We start from the raw sequence: 9156 nt of genomic DNA, 5'->3' as shown, positions 1-9156 counted from the left end.
TAGGATGACACCTCGATCTTGATACTAATCTATCAACTAGCTTCTCTCTCAAACATACACACACACACTACCTGGCACCGAAGGAGTAGGGTGGCACATCGATCTTGATAATAATCTATCTACTCCTCTTTCAAACACACACACACACTCGCTAGTTGTGCCTCTGTGCCTAGCACGCACACTCTCGATACATCTTTCTCTCCCTCCCCTCCCCCCCCAACAATGACAACAAAAGGGTGACAACTCGATTTGATCATAATCTATCAATTGGTTTCTCTCTCAAACATTGTGTTTCGATGCCTCGCTTGGTAGCCCCCTCGCTATGTAGACTTCTCGCGTGCGCACAGCTGTAGTGACGATGACGATGAACCCAGTGTGCCATGCTTTTACCGGCCTCATGTGATAGTTTTCACCCTGTTTTCTGTTAATTAACAAGGCAACCTTTTCATTGTTACTACTAGTGAATCTGAAATCATTCGGGGCAGACATAAAATATATCACTTCAACCCAATTATCACAGTAACTATTTTAAAAGAAATTAGCTAGCTGCCCGTGCATTGCACGGAACATCAAGATGCATTTGTATGAGTAGTTTGTCTTGTGAGAGAAAAGGTTGAACGAGGGAAGGCCTTATTTGCGAACATGGAGAGACGTGTGGGTATACTTTTGCAAAATTGCCATAGTTTCTTTCCTATCCATTAGATATAAATCCAACAGCCTATATTGCAGGATGGCACGCACACCATCATCACCAACTCTGTTTTCTACTCCCTCCGTCTGAAAATACTTGTCATCCAAATGGATAAAAAGAGATGTATCTAAAACTAAAATACGTCTAGATACATTTCCTTTTATCCATTTTGATGACAAGTATTTCAGGACAAAGGGAGTATTTGTCGTTTTAGAGATTTCAACAAGTGACTATGACCGGACCTTACCAACATACCCAAAAAAGTAGTCCATAATTTTGATGTTACCCTCTTTTCTTGGCGGTGCAGTGCCATCTGGATACCTCATAAATAAATCAAGGACAAATCTGACCCCTTCCTGAAAAGACATACGGAGCAAAATGAGTGAATCTACACTCTAAAATATGTCTACATACACATCCGTATGTGGTAGTCCATTTGAAATATGAAAAAGACAAATATTTAGGAACGAATGGAGTATATATAAGAGTAGACATGGAGATATATCTCCAGCATGGTCTACAACAAAAATGTGCCGGGTTGGTTAGCGCCGGATGCTCGCAACGCGATGACATGAGTTTGAATTCTGTCTTTTAACTTTATATTTTTATATTATATATTACTCTACTTATTTAATATATACTTCTTTCGCTACTGTACTGACAGTGGAACCCACAGAGTACTTAGAATACAAGATTAAGGATGGACTTGTTTCTTTTTAACTTTCTGTACGAAGCTGTGGCCACCATCAAGTCACGTGTACACTATACATGCAATTAACTTTTTATAGAGGGACAATCATACACGCAATTAACTCAAATGGATTGGATGTCACTATTATTTCCAGCATAAAGAGCATCTCCAACGGCAGCCGGCAAATTTCCTCCCGTTTCCTTAAGCGGAGGATGACATCAATCGCCAGCGGCATACATTTTTACAACTCTAACCAACCAGATGAAATTCGTGCAAACAAGGACTGATTTCATATAAGCATGAAGGATTTCGTATAAAAAGCCGGATCTTCATATAAACATGATGGATTTCATTACATTTACATGAACTAAGAGGTGCCAATCCGGCTCTCTTTTATAATTAATACTCCCTCCGTACGGAAATACTTATCCTAGAAATGGATGTATCTAGACTTATTTTAGTTCTAAATGGCCGCCCGCGGATCCCTTTGTCTTCCTCATGTCCGTCAGACACTTTCGGGGTCAACGAAGGTCCTTGGAAGAGACGAAGCAGCAAAGAAACCACTTGAATCCGCGGTCGTCGCCTCGGTGTAGCCTTCATGGGTCCCAAGTGGCGGCGGCCTCCCGTGTTCTACTTCTCCTCAATGATGGCGGCGGACACGGAGAAGCTGGCCACCGACTTGTCGCACTCCACACACCTGGCTTCTATCTCTGCCTGCATGGCGCTGCCGCAGGCATGGGAGGCGCGCCCACAGACACGGGAGGCGCGGCCACCGCAGACACTGGTAGCGCGGTATGACGAGGCAGCGACGGCGCCCGTACCGGCGTGCTCGCCGCAGTGCCGGCATGGAGCAACTCGCCACTCCTCATCGAGCTGAACTGGAGCGGTGAGTTGCTGAACCACGTGCCTTCTTGGGGCGGCAACTGGCTCCGTCGGGCCAAGCGAGGTTGGTGAAGCACCGAGCGGCCTCGCCAGTATCTAGAGGGCTCGGCGGGCCACCCCGCCGGGTAATATGCCGGAGAATGGCTCATGGGAAGACATCGGAAGAGTGGAGAAAATGGTGAAGGAGGAGATGGGGGAGCGGCGGAGGGGTGCGATTCTTGCCCGCTGTCTGTCTGGCCTCGTGTAAATAGAGGGTGAACGGTAGGAGCTTGGCCGGTGTCTGGCCTCGTTTAAACCGAGGGCGGACGGCTGGAGTTCGGCCGATGTTGTGTTTAATTCCGGCCCGCTCATGAACGGACGTGTGGCCGGAGTAGGATTCTCGGTTTGCATGCGGGTTTAACGGAGGGGTTTAATGGAGGCGCCGGGCGTGCAGCGGGCAGTGCAGTACTATTCGATTTGACAGCAGTAATTAGCCATCAAATCACAAAGGCCCTCGCCTCTCGTGAAACCGACCGAGCTAGACTGCCCCACCCTCTAGCCTTTTAAAAATGTATATACTCCACTTTTGTACAGTAGAGGGAGTATTCGATTTGACAGCGGGTGGCGCAGTTCCCGAGACGACTTTAATGCAGACGCCATGGAGCAAAACTTGAAATTAAAAAAAGGTGGTACATATAGAGGGAGTATTCGATTTGACAGCGGGCGGCGCAGTTCCCGAGACGACTTTAATGCAGACGAGGGAGGGAGTAACGGTTCCCGATATGTTGAACGACCAATGCATCCTCCTTCAATTAATGCATGAGAGAAGTAATGGGAGGAGGTTCGGGAAAAGAGGCTGCACGATGTGAATGCAATGCAGTTTGCCCTCATTGCCCTCATATAAAGGCGCCCCTCCATTCCAATGCATCTACCACATCGTACGCACCTAAGCATTTGCCTAAGCACCTATACTAAGTGCAAAAGAGCTCACTCCAGACCCATGGCGGTGATGCGCGTGAGCGGCCAGCGGCTGCGCCAGATGGTCCACGACGCCGGCCTGCGGCATGGCGCCGAGGATCGTCTCCAGACGGTGTTAGAGACTGGCTCGTGGATGGCCGCCGTCGACGCCAACTACGACTCTCAGTTGGACCAGATGATCGTTGCCACCAGCAACAAGTTCACCATCCTCAAGAAGCTCGTGGATGACATCGTCGTACTCCTCTAGCCCGCTCGCCCAGGCTCCTCATTGCCTGCCACCCTAATCGTCCTCCATGGCCGGAACCTCTTTCAAGCACTGGTGGCCCTGCGACTGCCCGCTGACGCCACGAAGAATGTGCACCTGGAGGTCGCGCTCGCCGCGAGGCGCCTCGCCCTGCAAGAAATCGTCGACCTACACATCCACGTGTACGAGGAAATCGTGTACATATGTATCTACAAGGCCAGTGAGGACGCTATGACGTTGGCCTTCCTCAACCGGCTGGAAGCCTTGGATGCCTTTGTTGAGAAGCACCTCGACCTCGCCACAAAAGCCGCCGCTCCTTAGCCGCCGGTCGGTGGCCCGGCGCACTAACTTGAGGAGGTCGTACGTTCGTGGATCCATCTTTCTTCTTGCCTTCGGTAACCACCACTATGATCGCATCATCGTGGCCTTAATTCTTATTGTGCTGTTGCATTCTCGTTCCAGCCAATACCGACATGTGCGATCCCTTTGCTTAATTATATACATCACTGTAACTAGTACTCCATTCGTCAATTTATAAGTTGTGCTTACCTTTTCCATCAACTTCGTGCAACGCGCGGGCATCTTGCTAGAAACACTAGAATATGTCTATATAATCAGTATGTGATAGTCCATTTGAAATCTCAAAAAGACAAATATTTAGGTACGGAGGGAGTAATATATTAGGAGTATATCAAAACCATAGTGATTTCTTTCAAGTTTGTGAACAAATATTACTATTCTACTACTTTGGATCCATCGCAACGCACGGGCACATTGCTGGTAAAAGGAAAAGGCCTGCCGCTTTCGCGTCGCACCCCCACACGCCCGGGAATTGGGAGTACAACACGGCCCGTCCGGAACGACACATAGCTTAGGGAAGGCGTGTTGCCTAGCATTTTCACTTTCATCTGGGACCGCCGTTGAGCAAACCGACACCCCGCCCGCCGCCGGGTTGGAAAACAGAAACGAGGGGAAGATCTAGCTATAGCACGGAAGGAAAGAAATTTGGTGTCAGACGGGGCTCGTTGATAGAGTAGGAGCATTCCGTACTAGTACTACTCCTACTAGTCCCAAGTTTGTACTCCTAATACTATATTACTGGTACTACCACTATACAACTAGTAGGTACGTGCATGGCACAACATCGTAGGAACAAAAAACGGGAAGATCTTGTTTTGGGTGATTTATCTTTTTTTCAATCAACGTAGTATGAATAATATGATGTCGGGGGCACCCATGAAGCTTATGTGGCTTGGTTGCATGGCTACTGAAGGTTAGAGAAAAATAAATAGATAATGTGTTTAGAGTGCACTCCACTAAATAGATATACTTTGGATCCATTGAATGGACCGACACATCTATATCTATACCCCCTATATAGTGTGTGAAAAACTTTGAAAGTTAGTCGTTGGACGAAGCCAATCCGACGGTCCAAAGATGGCAAATCCGAGCACTACTGGCCGTTGGGTATCATCCACCAGATTTTGCCACATGTATAATCTAGAAGACTCCATGGTTGAACTTAATTCATGACAAACTTTGCCACAACTAAGCTTAGGCAAAGTTATTAGTTCTTCAAAATGAGAGTCACAAGTTGGCAAGCCTAAGGGAATCTTGCCACATTTTTTGTGTGTATGTCATGTGGGGCATTAGTGTGGCTTGCCTAAGGTGTGGCTTGAACCAAACACTCACCTAAGTTAATCAAACTTGCCTAACCTTACATTCCACCAGATTTTGCCACATGTTAGAATCCAGAAAGCTCCACATGTAGAAGCATAATGCACAAACCACCAGAATCTCATGCGTGCAATGCACGTGTACCTTCTAGTACTAGTTGGTAGTAGTAAGAAACAAATTCCAATTTTGGCACGAGCTCGTACTGCGGGAGCACCACAAGGCTTGCCGCAGGAGTTACATTTCCCTCTCGGGGCCAACGGGACCGAACTTCAGTGGCTTAGTGCCCGACCTATGAGTCAATGACATGCAGAACTTAAATGCGGTTGGACCACATGTCATTCTCATGGTGGTGGCATGGTTCGCGACTCACTCCTTCGAGATGAACCGGCCGGTGGTGGCGTGGCTGTGGCGAGGGTGCCACAGTTGGGCGTCGGGGCATTACGAGGCGTGGATGGCCACACCGGCGGGTACTAACTGTAGTACATAAGTACTCCAGCTGAGGATTGATGCCCGGGACGAAATGTGTCACAGCCGCTGGATGAAAATTCGATGGTGCGGGAGTATGGATCGGAGCACAGCAGCGAAGCAGGCAAACCGCGTCCAATCGGGTGTGTCTGTGGTAGAAAGTTGTTGGTCGCCGCAGTTCAGCTGGCCCACATGTCATGCACACAAAGGCAGAGGAGTGGTGGGGCCGAGAGGGATGAGGGGCACATCGGGGGATGAGGATCCCCTGACACGAACAATCCTACCATTCTGTCACTAACATGTGAGACCCATAAGCATTGGTCCCACTTGTCGGAGAAGGAAAGGCAGGGCAAGGCAGTGATAGCCATGTCAGAGGATCCATGTCCACGTCAGGGGACGTCGTGCCGTGGGTTGGAGCGGCGTCGTGGGAATCGCGTGTGGTTGTGGCAGTGGTAGAAACAAGAAACATGACGGTCGCCGTGGTTCAACTTCCATGGACAAGCTGTCATGTCTGCTGACACATGTATATCAAAAATAGAGTGTTTATATTTCAAGCACGTGAACAAGTATTATTCTACTACTTTGGACCCATTGCTACGCATGGGCCAGCACATTGGTAGTAGTAGTGTCCCTCTCTATCTCTAGAGGCCTTCCCTCTTTCATCCTTTTATCTCACAAGATAAACTACTCATACAAATGCATCTTGATGTTCCGTGGAACGCACGAGGATGTTTCCTTGGGGGTCTCTCCAGTGCGGCGTGGCCATAGTTGCAAGTTGACACCCCTTGAGATGCCGACGTTGAGGGGCACTCGGATTTCCTCCGATGAGCAGGTAAGATGAGTTTGATCACGTAGTAAATGCATTCTAAAGACTACTTCTGTGTCCATTTCCTAATTCTCCCCCTTCCCACTGTTTCACAGGCCAGGCTCGGTGCGAGTGGAGATTGGCTTGCATATGTACGGGAGGGTACCAACATCAATTTGCACAACATTTACAACGGTAACACCGTTCCCGTAGAACCTTTGTCCAACATTGGGATCAGCCATGCAACGGACCTTCGCATGAATTGGTACGATGGAACCACGGTGAGATTGAATAAGATAGCACGAACCTTGCACATGGCGGTCAAAGGCGGACCATGCTGTATGCGGCCGATTTGTTGCTGTATGAGTAGGAAGACAAACCAGGGGACTTATTTTGTATGGGACACATCCTACGATATACTCCCTCTCTCCCAGTTTATTTGTTTTGAATCTTTTCGTTTTATAAGTTTGAAATTCAAATTTAGAGCTCCTCATCACATGTTGAGATTACAATGTCCATTAAATTGTTGCGTGCATGTATAGTAAAGAAACAAATCTCAAGTTTGGCACGAATTCGTGCTACGGGAGCACCACAAGCCCTGGCGCAGGAGTTACATTTCCCTCTCAGGGCCGTCGGGACTGAGCTTCAGCGCCTTACTACACCTACCTTTGAGTCAATAACATATGGACCCGATAGGTGACTGGTCCACATGTAATGCTCCCGTAGGCAGAGGGGCAGTGGGGCCAAGAGGGGTGAGCCACAGGTCAGGGGACGTGTGGTTTCATGGGTTCGAGCGGAGTCGTGGGAATCGCGGGTGGCTGTGGTAGAAACTTGATGCTCTCTGCATTTTAGGTGGCCCACATGTCATGCACACAAAGGCAGAGGGGCAGTGCGGCTGAGAGGGGTGAGGCGCACGTCTGGGGGCGTGGTGCCGTGAGTTGGAGAGGCATCGTGGGAATCGCGAGATGAAATGTGATGGTCGCCGTAGTTGAACTTCCATGGACAAGCTGTCATGTCTACGGACACATGCACTGCATACCGATCACTGGAAGGAGTAGCAGAGAAAGCTATATATGCAGATAAATAGTTCCTTATAGTCAAGCGGACCCACGCTACTACTCTGTTCCAAAGACATGCACACCATCGAAATAGTCCATCTATATCAATATACACCGAGAGGGAATAATTTTTTTACAAGAGAGGAAATAGTTCATCCATCCATAATGCCCTCCTCCTGGTGCAGCCTTTTCTTCTTCTTCTTCTTCTTCTTCTTCTTCTTCTTCTTCTTCTTCTTCTTCTTCTTCTTCTTCTTCTTCTTCTTCTTCTTCTTCTTCTTCTTCTTCTTCTTGTTGTTGTTGTTGTTGCTGTTGTTGTTGTTGTTGTTGTTGTTCTCATTCTCTGTGGGAGACGGCTTCGCAACAAGCTCTTTGGACCTTGCAGCTATCTCGAAACTCACACGGGCATCAAGGGCAACATATTTTATCCGCTCGTACGTCAAGGGATAATTCTCCCATCCAGACGACCTTAATGCCACCGTATCGTCACCCTTCTGAAGATTTGTACCGAGCACAAATTTTTCTACGTCAAATAGGGATGGTGTCTGTTTATCACAATATTCTACAGGAATTTTGATTCTGGTTTGTAGGTCAGTGATGCTTTTCAAATCAAGGTTGTACGAGTCCAGCTTCTATTTGTCCCCTTCGATGGCTGCCCCACAGAAGTATACATCCTCCCGAGACAAGAAATCGTGAAGCTCACGTGGTATGGAGGGCGAGTGTATGATGTGGTATACCAAAACATCATCTTCGTGGCACAGCTGAAGGACGGCGGCGCGCTGGATCTTCCCAGGGGCACGCTCCGTGTACTCTACGTCAAGACCGATGACCCTCGTCTCTACCTTTTCGAGGGGGTTGGATACATTGTTGATCCACTGCCGAACAACCCTTGGGTGGACGGTGATGGTGGCAACTATGCGCATCGAGCCTTCGACGAGGACATGTTGGACGCTAAAAACCTGCATCACGATCTCTTTCGCCATTTGGAACCGCTGGAACGGAGGGCTATGGTTTGGAGAATTAGGATTAGATGGCTAGTCTAACTGAACTAGTAGATGATTATTTAAAGAGGTTTAAACAATGTGAACGCAGTGGGGTTTGGATGCAAATGAAGACGAAGGGGAGGTGAAGAAGCCGAGGAGAATCGGTTCCCGATGGAGAAGTAAATGGGAGAAGTGGTGTGCAAGTAGTTGATTAGACGGCTAGGTAGACTAAACGAAAAGGCTATGCGGGTAGACTGATGAGTCGTACCTGTTCGTGTACGTGCCCATCCTTCCTGATAGGTGGGACCTGTGCAAATAGATAAAAAATGTGTCGTAGTTTTTTTTTGAGCGCGTGAGTGGGAGACACAACATTCTCTGGTTAAGGAATACTCCCTCCGTTTAGGTGAGTATAAGTCACCTTATGAAAATCAGGTTTTCCCAAAACCTTTAGGCGTGGAGCATTAACTTCCTGCTCGATCCCCTCCCAGCCTCGTTAGCCAGCATTCTCTTCCTCTGCTGCCATGTTCTACCTTTCCATTTTTCCTCTTCTCAAGTGTGGAACAATCTGCACGCCGTCCTTGATGCACCAGAACGACCACTGCATGCATCGCGGCAGGGTGGTTATTGGGCATGCACAAGAATTTGGTTAGTCCTGCCTTCGGTCGCTGCATGCTGTCGCTCAACAGTGGCATGGCGACGCTTGACG

The sequence above is a fragment of the Triticum dicoccoides genome, chromosome 5A, assembly GCF_002162155.2.
Source record: "Triticum dicoccoides isolate Atlit2015 ecotype Zavitan chromosome 5A, WEW_v2.0, whole genome shotgun sequence".
NCBI lineage: Eukaryota > Viridiplantae > Streptophyta > Magnoliopsida > Poales > Poaceae > Triticum > Triticum dicoccoides.
Note: the sequence above shows the minus strand (reverse complement) of the source record.